This window comes from Mirounga angustirostris, unplaced genomic scaffold (genome assembly GCF_029215605.1).
Source record: "Mirounga angustirostris isolate CCGP_5_RB_7025 unplaced genomic scaffold, mMirAng1.0.hap1 SCAF_7, whole genome shotgun sequence".
Lineage (NCBI taxonomy): Eukaryota > Metazoa > Chordata > Mammalia > Carnivora > Phocidae > Mirounga > Mirounga angustirostris.
This window is the reverse complement of record NW_026991715.1, coordinates 91,098,609-91,114,971: the sequence shown is the minus strand read 5'-3', so window position 1 is coordinate 91,114,971 and position 16,363 is coordinate 91,098,609.

Here is a 16,363-nt window from a genome sequence, read left to right as displayed (position 1 = left end):
TGGCCAAGAAAGAATTCTTGAGACGTCTTTGGTGCAAAAAGATAGTCTTATTAAAGCACGGGGACAGGACCCATGGGCAGAAAGAGATGCACAGGGGTCATGAGGAGTGGCTGATTATATACTTTCAAGTTGGGAAGGGGTTAGTTAGGGATAGTGTAAGTCTTTAAGGAATTTTGGAAGCAAAATTTCCGGGACCTCCAGGGGGCTAGTTATTGTTGGGAAAAGGTCATTTATTACCATCTAATAAAACCTTAGTCATGAGACCCTTCAGATGGATATCAGTGGGCCATATGCTTGGGGGATGCTTGCCAACATGTATCTTGGGGGGTTTAGAGATGAAAGAAATTTCTAAAGGAATTTTTATATATTAAAGTAGACTTACAGATTGTGGGGGGCGGGGAGTCGGGCTAGGATTGCCTTTTGCCTTTGACAAAGTGTCAACATCGAGGCAGTTGAGTCCCTAGAGGAATGTCACTCTGTTTCAAGGACTTGTCAATGGGCTGTAGGTAGTAAGGACATTTAATAATTTCTCTTCTGCCTTTGTTTCCCACATCAGAAAAGACAGCCATATTCATTGCAGGCTGGAAAGGGATGTCATTTAATATGACAAGTAAACAAAGCCCAATGCCCCTTTTCACCCCCTTTGACCAGCCCCCCCGTCCCTCAAAGCCCCCTTACAATTTGCCTCTCACAACTGCACCAAGAGGCCCGATCTGTCCTCTATGATCCTGCCCCTCCTGCTCAGGCAGTGGCTTTATTAGAGCAATTCTTCATTGTGTTAGGAGTGTTTGCATCTGCTTCTCCCACTAGGAGGGGAAGTAGGGTCTTATTCCTCTTGGATCCTCCTACAATACTTAGCATATTTTTACATCATAACAACAACAGCAGTTTGCATTCACTGAACCCTGCAGTGCCCAAGCACCTTTGCTCCATATGTTACAAATACCACATCATTTCATTCTAAGAACAAACCTGCAAAGGTTTTTTTGTTCCCCACCCCCCCCAATGTTTTATTGTTAAAAATGTTAAGCATGCAGAAAAATTTAAAGAATTTTACAGTAAACACCCATTTGCCCACTATAATATCAATTCTACAATTAAATCTTATGATACTAGCATCATCCCATATATCTCCATTTGTCCATCCCTCTGTATATCTATCAATCCACCTTATTTTTAGATGCATCTTAAAGGAAGTACAAGTATATTTTTAATCCCTATTTTACAGATTCACAAAGTTACAGAGAGCGTAAACATTTTGCAAAAGACCACATGGCAAGTAAGTGGTAGAGACAGGATTTAATTTCCTGTCTGCTTACTGCTGAATTCATGGTCTCCCTACCCTACTAGCCTGCATCTGATCAGTATTTATTGAATGAATGAATGAGCGATGTCAGTAGGGAGCAGTGCAGGTGAAAAGATGTCAGTTTATTGGCAAATAAAAAGCTGTGTCAAAGTGTGCTATGTTCACATTTTGAGGAAGTGTTCCTTCCGCAATGAAACGAATACTATTTACTGGGCTCTGAATTTATATTAGGGTTTACATTATTGTGGGGAGATAGACGATCCCAATAGCAAGTCTAAAAATTGGAAAAATTCAGATAGTGATTATGCTATGAAAGAAATCGAACAGGATGAGGGTCTAGGGAGGGTCTGGTGCTAGAGGTGACGTTGGTTGGGTAGGAAGGAGAGGGGAGCATCAAGGAAGGTAAAAGTAACTCTGGGGTGAACCTGAGTTAGGAGAAGAAACCAGCTTTGGGGAAGAGCTGGAAGTAGTGTTTCACTCAAAAGGAACAGCAAGTGCAAAGTCCCTGAGGTAGGAATGACTTCGGCATGCCTGGGGAGTAGAGAGAAGGCTGATGGGTCTGAACAAACAAGAGTTCTAACAGATGAGACTGGAGAGGTATAGGGGTGGCCTCATAGGCCAAGGTAGAAATCTCGAGTGTAAATATAGGTGCAATAAAAAACCTTCAGAAAGTTTTAAGAAGGGAGGCATGGAAAGATCTGATTCACTATGTTTAAAGACTACTCTGATTAAATATGGAAACTGGACTTCCATAGGAGATAAGAATGAAAGCAAGAAGTCCAGTGTAATGGGCTGAATTGAGTCCTTGCAAAACTTGTATACTGAAACCCTAACCCACAGTACCTCCGAAGGTATTTGGATATAGGGTCCTTACAGAAGTAATTAAGATAAAATGAGATCCCTATGATGGGCTCCAATCCAATAGACTGATGTCCTTAAAAGAAGAGGAGATTAAGACACAGATGCACAGGGGCACCTGGGTGGCTCAGACGGTTAAGCGTCTGCCTTCAGCTCAGGTCATGGTCCCAGCGTCCTGGGATCGAGCCCCACATTGGGCTCCCTGCTCAGCTGGAAGCCTGCTTCTCCCTCTCCTACTCCCCCTGCTGTGTTCCCTCTCTCTCTGTCTCTATGTCAAATAAATAAAATTAAAAAAAAAAAAAAAGACACAGATGCACATAGAGGGAAGGCCATGTGAAGACAGCCATCTACGAGCCAAGGAGAGAGGTCTCAGGAGAACCCTGCCAACACCTTCATTTTGGATGTCTTGCCTCCAGAATTACGAGAAAATAAATGCAGTTCCAGCCACCCAGTCTGTGGTACTTTGTGATGGCAGCCTAAGCAGCTAACACAACAGTTCAGAGACTGTTGCCATGGTCTATTTGAGAGAGGATTGTGTTATGAAGAGAAGTGGTAAGATTTAGGTTCTATATTGGACGTGCAGCCAGCAGGATTTGCTGATGGACCGAATGTGGAGGAAAGGGAAAGAGCAAAGTCAAGGTCAGGGATGACTTTTAAGGTTGAGCTTGATCCGTCAGATGAATGGGGATAGGAAAGCTTTGGAGAAGAACCCAATGACAGCGACAGTCAGGAGGTCTGATTTGGATAAGCTAAACTGAGCAACTGAGCTGACAATATGCATGAGCTTGGTTGAGCCCTTACAGTAATCACAGAAATAGCCAACTCTGCTGAGCATTGATAAGAACCAAGCACCATGTGAGGCACTTCTACAAAGAGAAAGGAATTAAATGTAGGTCTTATGATCCAGAAAGCCAAGAACTTATTTTAAATCCTCAGCAATGTATAGGATTGCATTTTTTGAGTGATCAAAGTTAAAGAAACAAAAGCCTTGACCAGAGCTGCAATGACATGATAGATCCATGGGGCACCTTTGGGGCCAAGTGTATGTGGCACTTGTCTGAGTAGGAGTCAAGCATGTGAAACTGCCCACTCAGTCATGTTAAATGATCAGAAACTAACTGAACATGTTTTTGCTAAAATGATTTCATTTGTCTAGGAAATTCTTAGAACAAAGAGAGTCAGGGACAGAAATGCATTATGAGATAAGTTCCACCTTCAGACTCAACCCACACAAGTCAAAAGCAAAAAAGTTGGATTATCCCTGAGTTCCTGAATACATGATGCTTGACACCCATAGAAATGGTAAGGGATAGAGATGTGGTCCTTTTGGGGGTCTTTGGAATGAAGAAGTGGAAATCCACACTGTCTTGGCTTCCTGCTTTAGGCTCCAGAAACGTGTTGACTTCCAGGTATCGAGCTTGGTCTTGGGCAAAGGCCCAGCTTGGCCCCTGAAGGCAACACTAGGGCTTAGCTTCATTTTCCCATTTTGTTCTCCATGATAGCACTTGGTATACTTTTTCCAGTCTTTCCTTGACTTTGCCATCTATTTTTCTCTTCTTTAACATTCTCATAGAAACCACAAAAAAATAAGAAAAAGGAAGAAAAGAAAAAAAATCTCATATCTAATAAAGTGACCAAAAAAATAACCACACTAAGTTCTTTTCCCCCAAAGTTTAGCCAACTCCAGAGCAAAGTGTAGCAAAAACAAACAATAAAACTGTGGCTCCACCACTTGCAAACAGAGAGCTCTCCTCTTTTGCTCGATAAAATAGTGTAATAATACCCATTGCATGGGGTTGTGTGGACTCAAGATAATATATGTAAAGCACCTAGAGGATACCAGGCACTCAAGTAATGGTAACTGTTGTTAGCACACATGCCTGTTTCATGGCTCCCATTTGTACTGGGTCAGAGAAGTGACTTAGCTGTGTCAAACAAGACAGCACGCTTCCCTGAACGAGGAGAACGTACTGGAAGAACTGCGAAGGAAAATGTCCTACTGAACACCATTACCTGAACTAACAAACATTCACTGGAAATCCCCTTGGTGCCCATAAGCCGTTACGAATCTTCCAACCTTGCATTTGTCTAAACACATGTTTGAGCAATTTATATTTTCAGCTAATAACATCTCCTGAGATAACAAGTTCCACCAGTTAGTCATAGCCCATAAATCTCCTCTTCACTAAGCAACAGCCTTCAAGGCAGGTGGTGAGACCCAGGGGAAGGAGTTCAGACGCTGTTTTCAAATGTGGGTGGAATCTGCCCTTATCCTGTAAGGTCTTAGGTAAATGGCTAACCTCTATGGTCCTCAGTCTCTTCACTATGAACTGGGGGATAATGGTCCCCAAGCCATACATGGTTCAACCTCAGAGACTTCGACCCACCGTTCCTTCTGCCGAGTATGCTCTTTCCCATACCTTATCTACATGGCTTGCTTGCTCATTTCATTAAAATGTTTGTCTAGGGGCGCCTGGCTGGCTCCGTTGGTAGAGTATGGGGCTCTTAATCTCAGGGTCATGAGTTCAAGCCCCATATCGGGTGTGGAGCCTACTTAAAAAAATAATAATAATAAATAAGTAAATAATAAAATAAAATCTTTGTCCAAAGCTCACTTGTAAAAAACGTTCAGTATCTGTACCATAAACACCCAAAAACCTGGACAAAATGTAAGAAACTCTTTTCAGACATTGGACAAGAAGCAGAAAAGTACTGTGATTCCAGTGGAAAAATTACTAAGAGTAGGGCAGCAAAAGAGTAGGAGCTTTACAAATGCACTGGCTTTCTGTCTGGAGTTAGTTTCTGGAACTCAGAAGAGGGAGGAGAAGCCCCAGTGGAGACGAAAATCTTGTTGAACACTAGAAGACAGAGGTGACTGGAATGTGTAAGGAAGAAGACCAGAGAAGAGGGAAGTAAGCAGAGAAACAGCCTCCAAAAATCTGTGCAGGGTTCCGCCTTCCTGACGTTGGGTGAATACTAACATATGTGTGCATGGGGTGAGACTCTGCAAGGCTGTGCAAAGAACAGCTTCTGGGGAGCTATAAGCTGAACAATTCCCACTGCTCACACATAGCTGTGAGTCATCCGAGTTCCTACCAGCCAGAGTGGAGAGAAGTCACTAAAAACTGAGGGCATTCAGTAGAGACCCCAGACATTACCCAACAACTGCAGAACATACATTCTGGTCAAGTGCACATGGAAAACACTGTTAGATGAAATGCTGGGTCATAATGAGTCTTAATACATATAAAAAGATTTTATCTAATTAATATTATACTATATATATAATATATAAAAGGTCATAAATATATTTAAAAGGATTGCAGTCACATGGATATAGTCTCTGACCACAATGGAATTAAATGATAAATCATAACAAAAAGATATCTGAGAAAACCCTAAGTATTTAGAAATTAAACAGCATACATATAACTAATCCATGGGTCAGAGAAGAAATCACAAGTGAAATTAGAAAATATTTAACAGGGGTGCCTGGGTGGCTCAGTCGGTCAAACATCTGCCTTTGGCTCAGGTCATGATCCCAGGGTCCTGGTATCGAGCCCTGTGTAGGGCTCCCTGCTCTGTGGGGAGCCTGCTTTGCCTTTTTCCGTGCCCCCCCCCCCCGACTCATGCTCTCTCTCTCTCTCTCTGTCTCTCAAATGAATAAATAAAATCTTAAAAAAAATAAAATATTTAACAGAATGAAGTGAAAGCAAACATCAATGGAACAGAATACAGAGCCCTGATATAGCCCCACGCATGTACAGACAACTGATTTTGACAAAGGTTCTCAAGAAGCAATTGAATGGAGAAATCATAGTGTTTTCCAAAAAATGGTGCCAGGACAACTGGATATCCATAACAAAAATAAATAAACCTCAATCTAAGTCTTACCCCTTACACAAAAATCAACTCAAAATTGGCTGTAGATTGAAATGTTGAATATAAAACTCTAACACTTTTTTTTAAGATTTTATTTATTCATTGATTTTAAAGACAGAGAGGGCACAAGTAAGGGTTAGGGGAAGGGGGAGGGCAGGGGCAGAAGGAGAGAGATAATCTTAAACAGACTCCCCACTGAGCGTGGAGCACGACACAAGGCCCTATCCCTCTACCCTGAGATCATGACCTGAGCCTAAATCAAGAGTCTGATGCTCAACTGACTGAGCCACCCAGGCGCCCCAAAACTCAACACTCTTAGCGTGATCCATAAAAGAAAAACATCAATATGGGGCACCTGGCTGGCTCAGTCAGTGGAGCGTGCAACTCTTGATCTCAGGGTTGTGGGTTCGAGCCCCATGTTGGGTGTAGAGATTACTTAAAAATAATAAAATCGAGCAATCAAACATCATCAAAATGAAAAGCTTTCGTTTCGTGAAAAACCCTGTAAGACAAGGAGACTGTAAATTGCAAATTGGAAGAAAATATTTGCAAACCATTTATGTGACAATGAACTCATTATCTAGAACATATAAAGAACTTCCAAAACTCAAGATTTAAAAAAAAAATCAATCCAGTTTAAAATGGGCAAAGACATGAAGAGGTATTCCACAGAAGAGAATAAACAGATGGCAAATTGTTGCATAAATAAGCCCAACATGGCCTCTGTGTATTCACCCCCGGGCTGCTTATTTCTTCCCTGCAGACCAAGACCCATTAGCTTAAAAGCCTGCTAGTGCCAAACTCAAATTGTTATACATCCAGTTGCTTTAAACACAGCCCCAACGAGCAGATTTTTAGCCATGTAGAGCCTGCTTGCTTTGCATCCCCTGTAGAACCTCATCCCATACCTGTTGACTACAGTTAGAGCCTGGGGTGCTAAGCCCCCAGACTACTCTGGCCCTCAGGAGGTCTGTGATTCAGAAACTGGCAGCCAGGCTGCTGAAGGACATCATCTGGACACATACACCTCTTCTCTGGTCCTCCTCTTTCTTGCCCTCCTCCCCTTCCGAGTAGCAACCCCTCAAGCCATAGCCTCCGGACAGACTCCTGCTGTGGGGGACTGCTCTCAAAACCCTGTCCAAACACTGAGCAATGAAGCTGGTTGTGCATCACTACTTCTCGTGGTCATATCTTCTTCCTTGATCAGCCCCAAATCCCTCAAACCCGTGACACAGATAAACACACGGAAAGATGTTCTATATCACTATATACCTATTAGATATATCTCATTAGATATCACTATATACCTATTAGAACAGCTAAAATTAAAGATATTGACAATATCAAATGCTGGCTAGAATGTGGAGAAACTAGATCTCTCGCTTATTATGGTAAGAATATAACATGTACAGCCACTCAGGAAAGTAGTTGGCACACCCTTAACCAACCACCCCAAGGAACTGCAGTGTATCTTGGATGCTTACCCCAGAAAAATGAAGGTATATGCCCATATAAATGCCTAAACACAGTTGTTTATAACAGCTTTGTTTGTAATCGTGCCAAACTGCAAACAACGAAAATGTCCTTCAGTAGGTGAATGGTTAAACAAACTGGTCCATCCATACCAGGGGATACTACTTCCTACTAATAAAGAAAGCGAATTATTGACACATACAACAGCTTGGATGGCTCTCAAGGGCATTATGCCGAGTGGAAAAAAGTCCACCTCAGAAGGGCAAATACTGTATGATTCCATTGAAATCATGTTCCCCAGATGAGAAAATTCTAGAGCTCTAGAAGGGACGAGGCTGCTGACAAGGGAGGGAGAGTGGAGGAGAAGGAAGTGGGCGTGACTACAAAAGGGAAGCGCTAGGGAGACACCTGTGGGGACAGCCTGCCTGGCTCTGGGTCTATACTGTGGTCATGGTCACACAAATCTACAAATGACATAGAACGAAACACAGGCATTGTACCAATGTCAAATTCATGGTGTTGATATTGGGTTCTTACGTAAGATGTGGTGACGGTTCATTGAAACTGGCACATAGAATTTGTCCTAAACACTCCACTTAGCCAGTTCAGCAGCCCCCTATAAAGCACACGGACTGATGCCCACTGGGTGGTCATCGCTCACCACTGCAGGCTACTCTCCAGCACTCTGCATGCTAAAGCCCCCACCAGTTGAGCTGTCTGTTTACCGGGAGTAAGTTGTATTTGTTCTCAAGCCTGTTGGGACCACGTCAACGGTTTTTCTAATTACTTAATTAAAATAAACATAATAAAAGCCAATTAAATATGAGTGGGATAAGTAAGAGAGTTGCTGTTTCAATGAAAACCAAATTGAAGGCTTTGGAAAGGCTCAAAAAAAAGCAAATCACACGTACAAAATTATGGATGTCGAATTAGGTGTGGGCGAGCCAACAGTAAAAGAATCAGAGGGGGTAGGAACCTTGAAACTCCAAAAGGATGCTGCGTTCCGATTGTTTCACCAAGATCTCAAAGTTCCTGCTCCTTTTCACAGAATCCTAAACCAGAAATTTCAGACGGTGCGTTGTGGGGGATGCTCATGCAGGAAAGACAACACACAAGTCCAGTCTGAGGACACACACAAAGGCCTTGGCTCTGCATCAAAAGGTTAGCAGTGTAATAGACTTAGCCACAGACAAAGGTCAAATAAAATGCGTTAGATGTGCTGGTATCATCCCTGAACCCCCATTTCAATTAACTACCACTCCACTTACTTCTAAGGTTCCCTCCCGTGCTCCCCTATACATATCTGACAACGTACATGAAGAACCACCTCAAAAGTTCCACCCTCTTCATGCAGTCATTCCACTTTGCGAAATTTCATCCCAAAAAAATGATTCAAAAATCTAGAGAAAGCTGTATGTGCAAAGATGGAGTATTTATGTAGCAGTAGCTTGGTTTATCAGTCACCTACTATCAACGCCCTTATTTTCTTTGAGGGGCTTCGAGCCCACCCCCCACTGCGAACAGTATTGGTCTTGCGGTGCATCGAGGCCCTCAACCTCCGCCTCTCCGAGGTCTGGGCACGTGACCCAGGTTAGGTCGATCACATTCTCTCTCTGTGGCGGAATAGCACAAGGCAACCACGAGTGACATATCCCCATTCTGAGAGCAGAGCTGTAACCAGACCATCAAGTAGCTCCTGTCCCCCAGAATCCTGCAACTCCCTCAACTCCTGGACTTTTTATTCATCTGCTTCTCCAAGCCCCTTGAGAATTCCACGAGCTCATCTACATCCTTCAGGTAAATCCCTTTCCTGTCCAAGCATTCCAGAGTTGGTTTCTGTTACTTGCTGAGGAAGAACCCTAACGGACTTGATTGATAAAGGTAGAAAACCACAGAAACCATCTAAATGTCAAAGAATTAGAAAACAACAAAGTAAAGCATAGTTTATCCACTCAAAGAAACATTATGCTGTCATTAAAAAATTATCAATATTATCTTCCCCTTTCTCTCTCTCTCCCTCTCTCTGACAAATAAATAAATAAAAATCTAAAAAAAATTATCGATATTAGAGTATATAGTAAAATAAAGATGTCTATAATACCATATCTGTGAAAAAGACCATGGTATAAAATTTTATATGCAGTATGATTACAACTATGTAAAAGTATATGTAGGGGTACTTAAAATAATAACATTACTAATGGGATTGTGGTTTTTGTTCTTTTTTCATATTTTAAAATTTTTACTAATTAAATTGTCTTCAAAAGAGAAAAGCTAATTTTTATGTGTGGGGTTTTTTTGTTTTGTTTTGTTTTCTTTTCTTTTATCTTGTTTGTGTGTGAGTTTTTTTAAGTAGGAAAAAGAAACCAGATTCAAATTGGTCCTTCCTGTTGTCACTGTCTGTCTGCATCGTGGGGCGCAGGTCCTCCAGTGGCTCACTTCTTAACTGTTTATTGTCATGGGATGGATAACTCAAGAGCTCAAGTTCTTGAGTACCTAGGATCGGCTGGGTCCCTGCTGGAACTCTGCATCATCTCTAGTCCTTACAACAACACTGTGAGGTCGATAATATCACCCCCAATTTTCAGAGAAGCAAATCAAAGCCCAGACTTCGTAGCAGCTGAACCCCCCCATGGTAAGTGACAGAGACGATCAACCTAATACATTATTTCTGCTCTCTAGCACAATTTTATTTATATATGTAACAATGTATAACAATTGACTTTTCAACAGGGCACCAATACAGGACAAGGCATGACATTTCCAAGTGGGGAAAAAGATGCAGATGTCGAAGGAAATTCTTGAGAACCATTTCCTGGACCCCTTACCCACTCGGATGATATAAAAGAGTCGAAAACATAGAGGATGGAGAATTTTGTGAGCAGGCTCATTTTGGAGAGAGCTGTACTGGAGTCCCATTTCCTCTCCCACCTGGTAAGGGGGTGCCTTCCACAGGGCTACTCAGATGTGACTGAAGCATCAGGGAGCCCAGGGGGCCTGGGGTCTGACTCCTGCTCTGCGGGGCGGTCAGGGTCAGGGATGACTCAGTGCATCCTCAGAACCAAATGAGGTCACAGAGCAGATCAGATACAGCGCCACTGATTTGTCTTAGTTCCTGTCAAATAAGGCAGCTTGGAGGGACCAAGGCACTCCAGCAGCTGGATTGAACTCCTAGAGAGGAGGGAAGGACTTGCAAGTCATCACCCAAAATAAAGAAGGGTCAGAGGACCTACAGGGGGGAGTGGCCCAGCAGGAACATCTGAAAAGTACACGAAAGAGCCACAGAGAAAGATCCAGCTATTAGATCTTCAAATTTACTTGGTTTACTTTTGTTTTTACACAGATTGGTGATGGCATTGGGATCCAAAGCAAAATTCTGATGGCATCTGGGGACAATGAGAAACACAGGCATGGCGCCCTACAAATCCTTTTGAGTTCATGGGCTTAGCGTGTCCGAGGGCTGCTGGTGAATTCCTCTTGGCTGGAGTTCCACTTGTTCTACATTCAGGCTGTGGATCTAATTGGCTTTCCAGCCCAGCATGAACAGGTCTGGCAGGCTGACAGGAGGCTCTGACAGGGCGCCAGCCCTTAGTAACCTTAACCCTTCCTTGGTTCAGTCCACAATTCCACGTCCAAATCCCCTCCCCAGTTCCAACCAAACTGGGGTTTGCTGCTTTCGTCCTTTCCCCACTTCCAGTCCCCAGTCTCCCTTAATGGAGTCCACTGGTTTAGTCCATGCTGTGTAGCGCCGGTGGGGGGCAAGGCCTTCCATTGCCCAGCCTGCAGTAGCCTCCGAACCCCAGCCCTTGGTTCTGTCCTTAGATTCCATGCTGGGAACACCTGGGGGCTTCTGCCCATCTCTGGTATCAGCTTGGAATCAGCCCACACTCCCCATTCTCTGAGACCTGCTGCTTCAGTCTGCCCCAGCCCCCATGTCTCCCTCCCCGCTGGTATCCACACTTGCACTTCCTCAGTACCCTTGGCTTCTGTCAATGTGCACATGAGGAAAAGGCTTAGCTGAAAGAAAAATAATAAACAAATACATAAATAATAAGGGAATGGGATCCTTAAAATCCGAGAGTTAAGCATTCCACCTTCCAGCACACCTGCTTATTTTATATCTCAGAACTATAGTCCCAGAAGCTATAAAAATCTAGACGCTTGTTTCGTGACCATAAGAACTCGGCTTGGTAACCATCAAGTTGAGGACCCCAGAATAAGGCCAGACAGAAATGTGAGAGCTGTATCCTGTTTGCAACTAGATGTGGCTGGACAGAAATGTGAGTTAAACTCCAGTTGTGGCTAGGGTCCTACCAAACAGCTGCCCACCTCAGGGACATCACCATCTAGGATTACAGTGACCATTGGGTGGACTGTCCCAGTTAGATCAGATCATTTAAGAAGTGCACTTAAAAGCAAAGACTTCAAAATTCCAACAATAACTTCATTGAAAGTTTCATTCCGAAAACCTGATAATCAGTTTTAAAAGATACAGAAGGGGGGTGCCTGGGTGGCTCAGTCATTAAGCATCTGCCTTCGGCTCAGGTCATGATCCCAGGGTCCTGGGATCGAGCCCCACATCGGGCTCCCTGCTCAGCGGGAAGCCTGCTTCTCCCTCTTCCACTGTCCCTGCTTGTGTTCCCTCTCTCTCTGTGTCTCTCTCTGTCAAATAAATAAAATCTTTTAAAAAAATAAATAAATAAAAAATAAAAATAAATAAAAATAAAAGATACAGAAGGTACATTATACAAAAGCCTATGAGACTATGCCATTCTTCGTGCCTCCTTTATGGGAGCACTCATCCTAAGTTGTCCTCTGTCCCAATTGCCTTTACAACCATAAACAAAAGCCAGCTCCAGAGGCAATTCAAAGTTAACCTATTCCTTTACCAACCCCAAAACTATCCTTGTTTATCTCAAAAGGGTTTTAAATTATTGGCTTTAGAAAACCAAAGTCCTTCTAGGAGGAACTTTCCTCTATCTCTGTCCCTTGAAGTGATGTATCTTACCGTGTTTTTGAAATGCAAACACAGGGGCTCAGTCGGTTAAGCACCTGCTTTCGGCTCAGTTCATGATCTCAGGGTCCTGGGATTTAGTGTGTCGGACCCCCACCCACCCACCCACCACAGGCTCCCTGCTCAGCCGGGAGTCTGCTTCTCCCTCTGCCCCTCCCCTCTGCTCGTGATCTCTTTCTCTCTCTCAAATAAATAAAATCTTGAAAAAAATTAAAAATAAAATAAATAAATAAAAATAGCTTGCCACAATGACCGGCTTTGTCTGATGTCTCATTTAGTTTTTATGGATAATCTCAGCCTAATTGTTAAGAACAAGTAAATTGAATAGATGTAAATAAGATTAAAAAAAGTTTTAGGTAAATTCTAAATAGTTTCCCAAATCTTTCTGGTAACCTAAAACCTTAAAGTTCTGCTGAGTTAGGTTAAGTGAAGCATTGTTAAGTTCATAATCTAGATAATTTTCAAATAAGATAAAATAATGAATCGTTAATGACTGAACATAGGTTTATCTAATTTTGGCTTCCTTATTAGAGAGACTAAAGATAAAGTTGGGTTTGGTGATAAACATTTCATGTATGTGTGTGCTTTCTTGAAAGACAGTGCTATTAAAAAGCACGTTTCTAGAAATTATGAAACGTGTTCATACACTTGCCAACCTAAAGAATGCCGGCATAATAGGTCACAATTGTTTACTACTTGTTTTTCACTAGAAATCAAAGTATCTATCTGAGGGTTAAGAATTGTAATTAATGTATGTGGTTAAAGCTACTAAAAGTAATGAGGGAAATGCTTCTATATGCAATAGAGGTAGGATGGTGTAAAAGAAGGTATGAGGGATGGGGATGCAATTTTTTTGAGGAAAAAAAAAGTTGTAGAAAGTTTCTGAAAAATGAATCTTTGAAAAAGAATTTTATGCATGGTCAGGACTAAGAGTGGAATGAATACATCTTACTATCAAAAGTAAGGTAGCACAAAATTAGAATTTGGCTTTCTCTCTATTAAAAGGACAAAGTTTTTTTTTTTCTTTTTTGGACTTTTGGTCTACTTCTGATAACAGATTGTGAGACTTTCTGTACCTTTTAAGGGATCTGCCTAAAAAACAAAGGTTCTATGTTTTCTTTCCATTGTGACTGTATAGTGTAGAAGTGCTCCAGAAATTATGTGAAATTCCTAGAAATCTGCTACGTCCTGGTACAGAGTCATCACTTGCAATTACTCCTCGCTTAGCTTCTGAAATTGCTATCATCAAAATTGAGGCTCACGCTAAATGAACTGAACCTGAGAATCCAGAAAATGTCCCAGCTGACTTTTATACAAAGGCAGCAACAACGAAATCCTTAAAGATGGTGGTACATGTGGATGAAGTCCATTCTGCTTCTGCAAAAAATGTCCCCTCATTGCCAGACTTTTGCCATCCTGCTGTCCTGGTAACATGACAAGAGTCTGCTCCTAAATCTGAGAAATTAAGATGGGTAAAAAATGCTTATAAATGAAACGAACACTTAGGGCAATGGGAATCCCAAGATGGTTGCTTGGTTCCTCCCAGTTCCCTGACAAACCTTATTTTTTAGTTTTTGCATTCCTTCACCAACCGTAATGCATTTCAAAGGACTTGAATTATGAATAGTCATCCGTGGGAGCCAGCTGTAAAATTGCAAAAACAGTCTATCAGCAACGTCTGACCTGTCAGATCCATAATCCTGGAAAAACTAGTTTCATCTCCAGAGGCCTTGGGACCTCCCTCTGGACCTTTGGACACCCATAGCTGGACTTCATTCCATTGCCACCTAGTATGTGATGAGGGAACAGAAGGCAAGCTGAGGACAAAGCAGAAGCTGAAACCTCACAACCCACCCCCATGGGATATATGTGACATTCCTCAGGCTAAGGAAAGGAAAAACAAATAGTTCACTTATAGAGATTACAACCCTGCAAGACATGAGTCTCCCTCAGTTTACAAATGTCTTAGCAATCTACAAGAACAAAATATTTCTATCAATAACCTAGCTTCCAGAAGGAAATGTAGATACAACTAAATGCCCTTATAACCTGCAGCCCATTGACAGTTACTTGAAGCGGGCAGAGTGTAATGTTCCTCCAGGAAGCTCCCAACTATCTGCATGTCAATGTCTTGTTTGGAAGAAAAACAACCTTAACTTGACAATGGCCAGGCCTCCGGAATCCTAGGAGCCTTCTTTAACACATGAAAATCCTTCTGAAAACCTCCTCTTTCCTTACCTCCCCCAACTCCCAAGTATATAATCAGCCACCTCTCACAACTCCAGGGCAGCAGCTCTTTCTGCCCACGGGTCTTGTCCCTGTGCTTTAATAAAACCACCTTTGTGCACCAAAGACGTCTCAAGAATTCCTTCTTGGCCGTTGGCTCCGGACCTCACTCCACTGAACCTCACCTATATTCCCAAACCCCATCCATATGGGTTGTCAATATGTTCCTGTTATTGTGTGTATGTTTTCTGGATGAGGTGAAGCTTTTCCCTGTCACAAGGCCAATGCCCTCACAGTGGCACAGAAACTTAGAGAATGTGTTTCCCACTTGGGGCATACTTTGCACAGTCTCCGATCGAGGCTTTCGCTTCACAGGGCAAATCATATATAAGCCTTAAGGAAAACCTTGCAAACTTCTTAAAATTGATGCTGTCCCTAGAAGCCTTCCCCATGTGCTTCCCAGCGCCTCATCTGGCTCCTTGGTGGCTGCTCAGAAAGCCAGGTCCCTAGTTCCCACAGCCTATGACATGATGTCACATCTAAATGCACAAGAGAAGAGGTGATCCACCACAGGGGAGATGTCAAACAAGAGAGGAGGAAAGAAGCAGTGGAGGGTATCTGAGAAAGCTAAAGTCTATACCCCAGGGTACACATCAACTTTGGGGAGTGAATAAACAGAACAAACAGTGAATAAAGGTGATAAGAGCCAAATGCTGAGCCTATTTGTAAGTGCCTAGTTGGAGAATTTGAGTGAAATTTTACTTCCGAAGGTTTAGAGAAAGGAGCTCTGGAGGAAGATCAGAGTTTAAAATCAAGCCCTGCCCCTTCCCAGCTGAGTCCCTGAGCCCCGTCTGGTTCTCTGTCTGCAAATCCAGAAGCACCTCTCTCCATCTCCAGGAAATTATTATTTATTATTTAATTTAATTTATTAATTTACTAACATACATAGGGGCGCCTGGCTGGCTCAGTCAGTGGAGCGTGTGACTCTCCACCTCAGGGTTGAGTCCCAGCCCCTCACTGGGTATAGAGATTACTTTTAAAAAAGTAAAATCAGGGGCACCTAGGTGGCTCAGTCGTTAAGCGTCTGCCTTCGGCTGGGGTCATGGTCCCAGGGTCCTGGGGTCGAGCCCCGCATCCTGCTCCCTGCTCGGCGGGAAGCCTGCTTCTCTCTTTTCCACTCTCCCTGCTTATGTTCCCTTTCTCGCTGTGTCTCTGTCAAGTAAATAAATAAAATCTTTAAAAAATAAAATAAAATAAACACTAGTAATATTGAACTTTAAAAAAAAAAATTTAAAAAAGTAAGATCTTTAAAAATAATAACAACATCCCTAGCACACACTAATGGTAAGTCCGTATGAGATTTCTTCCTTTTCCTTCTTATTTTATCTAACATTGTTCATCTGTTGTAATTATGAGATATTCAGCAAAGGAGTTTAAGACCTGAATAACTCTCCATGACCCCTTTAAAATCTCACAGATGTGTACATTTCAGGTAAAAAAGAAAGGTAGGATGACTAGAAAGGAGTTCTTAGCTGCAAGGTAGGAATTTTAATGAAGTTTAATTTTAGAACAATTTTCCGAACATATTCGTAGAAGCTTCATCA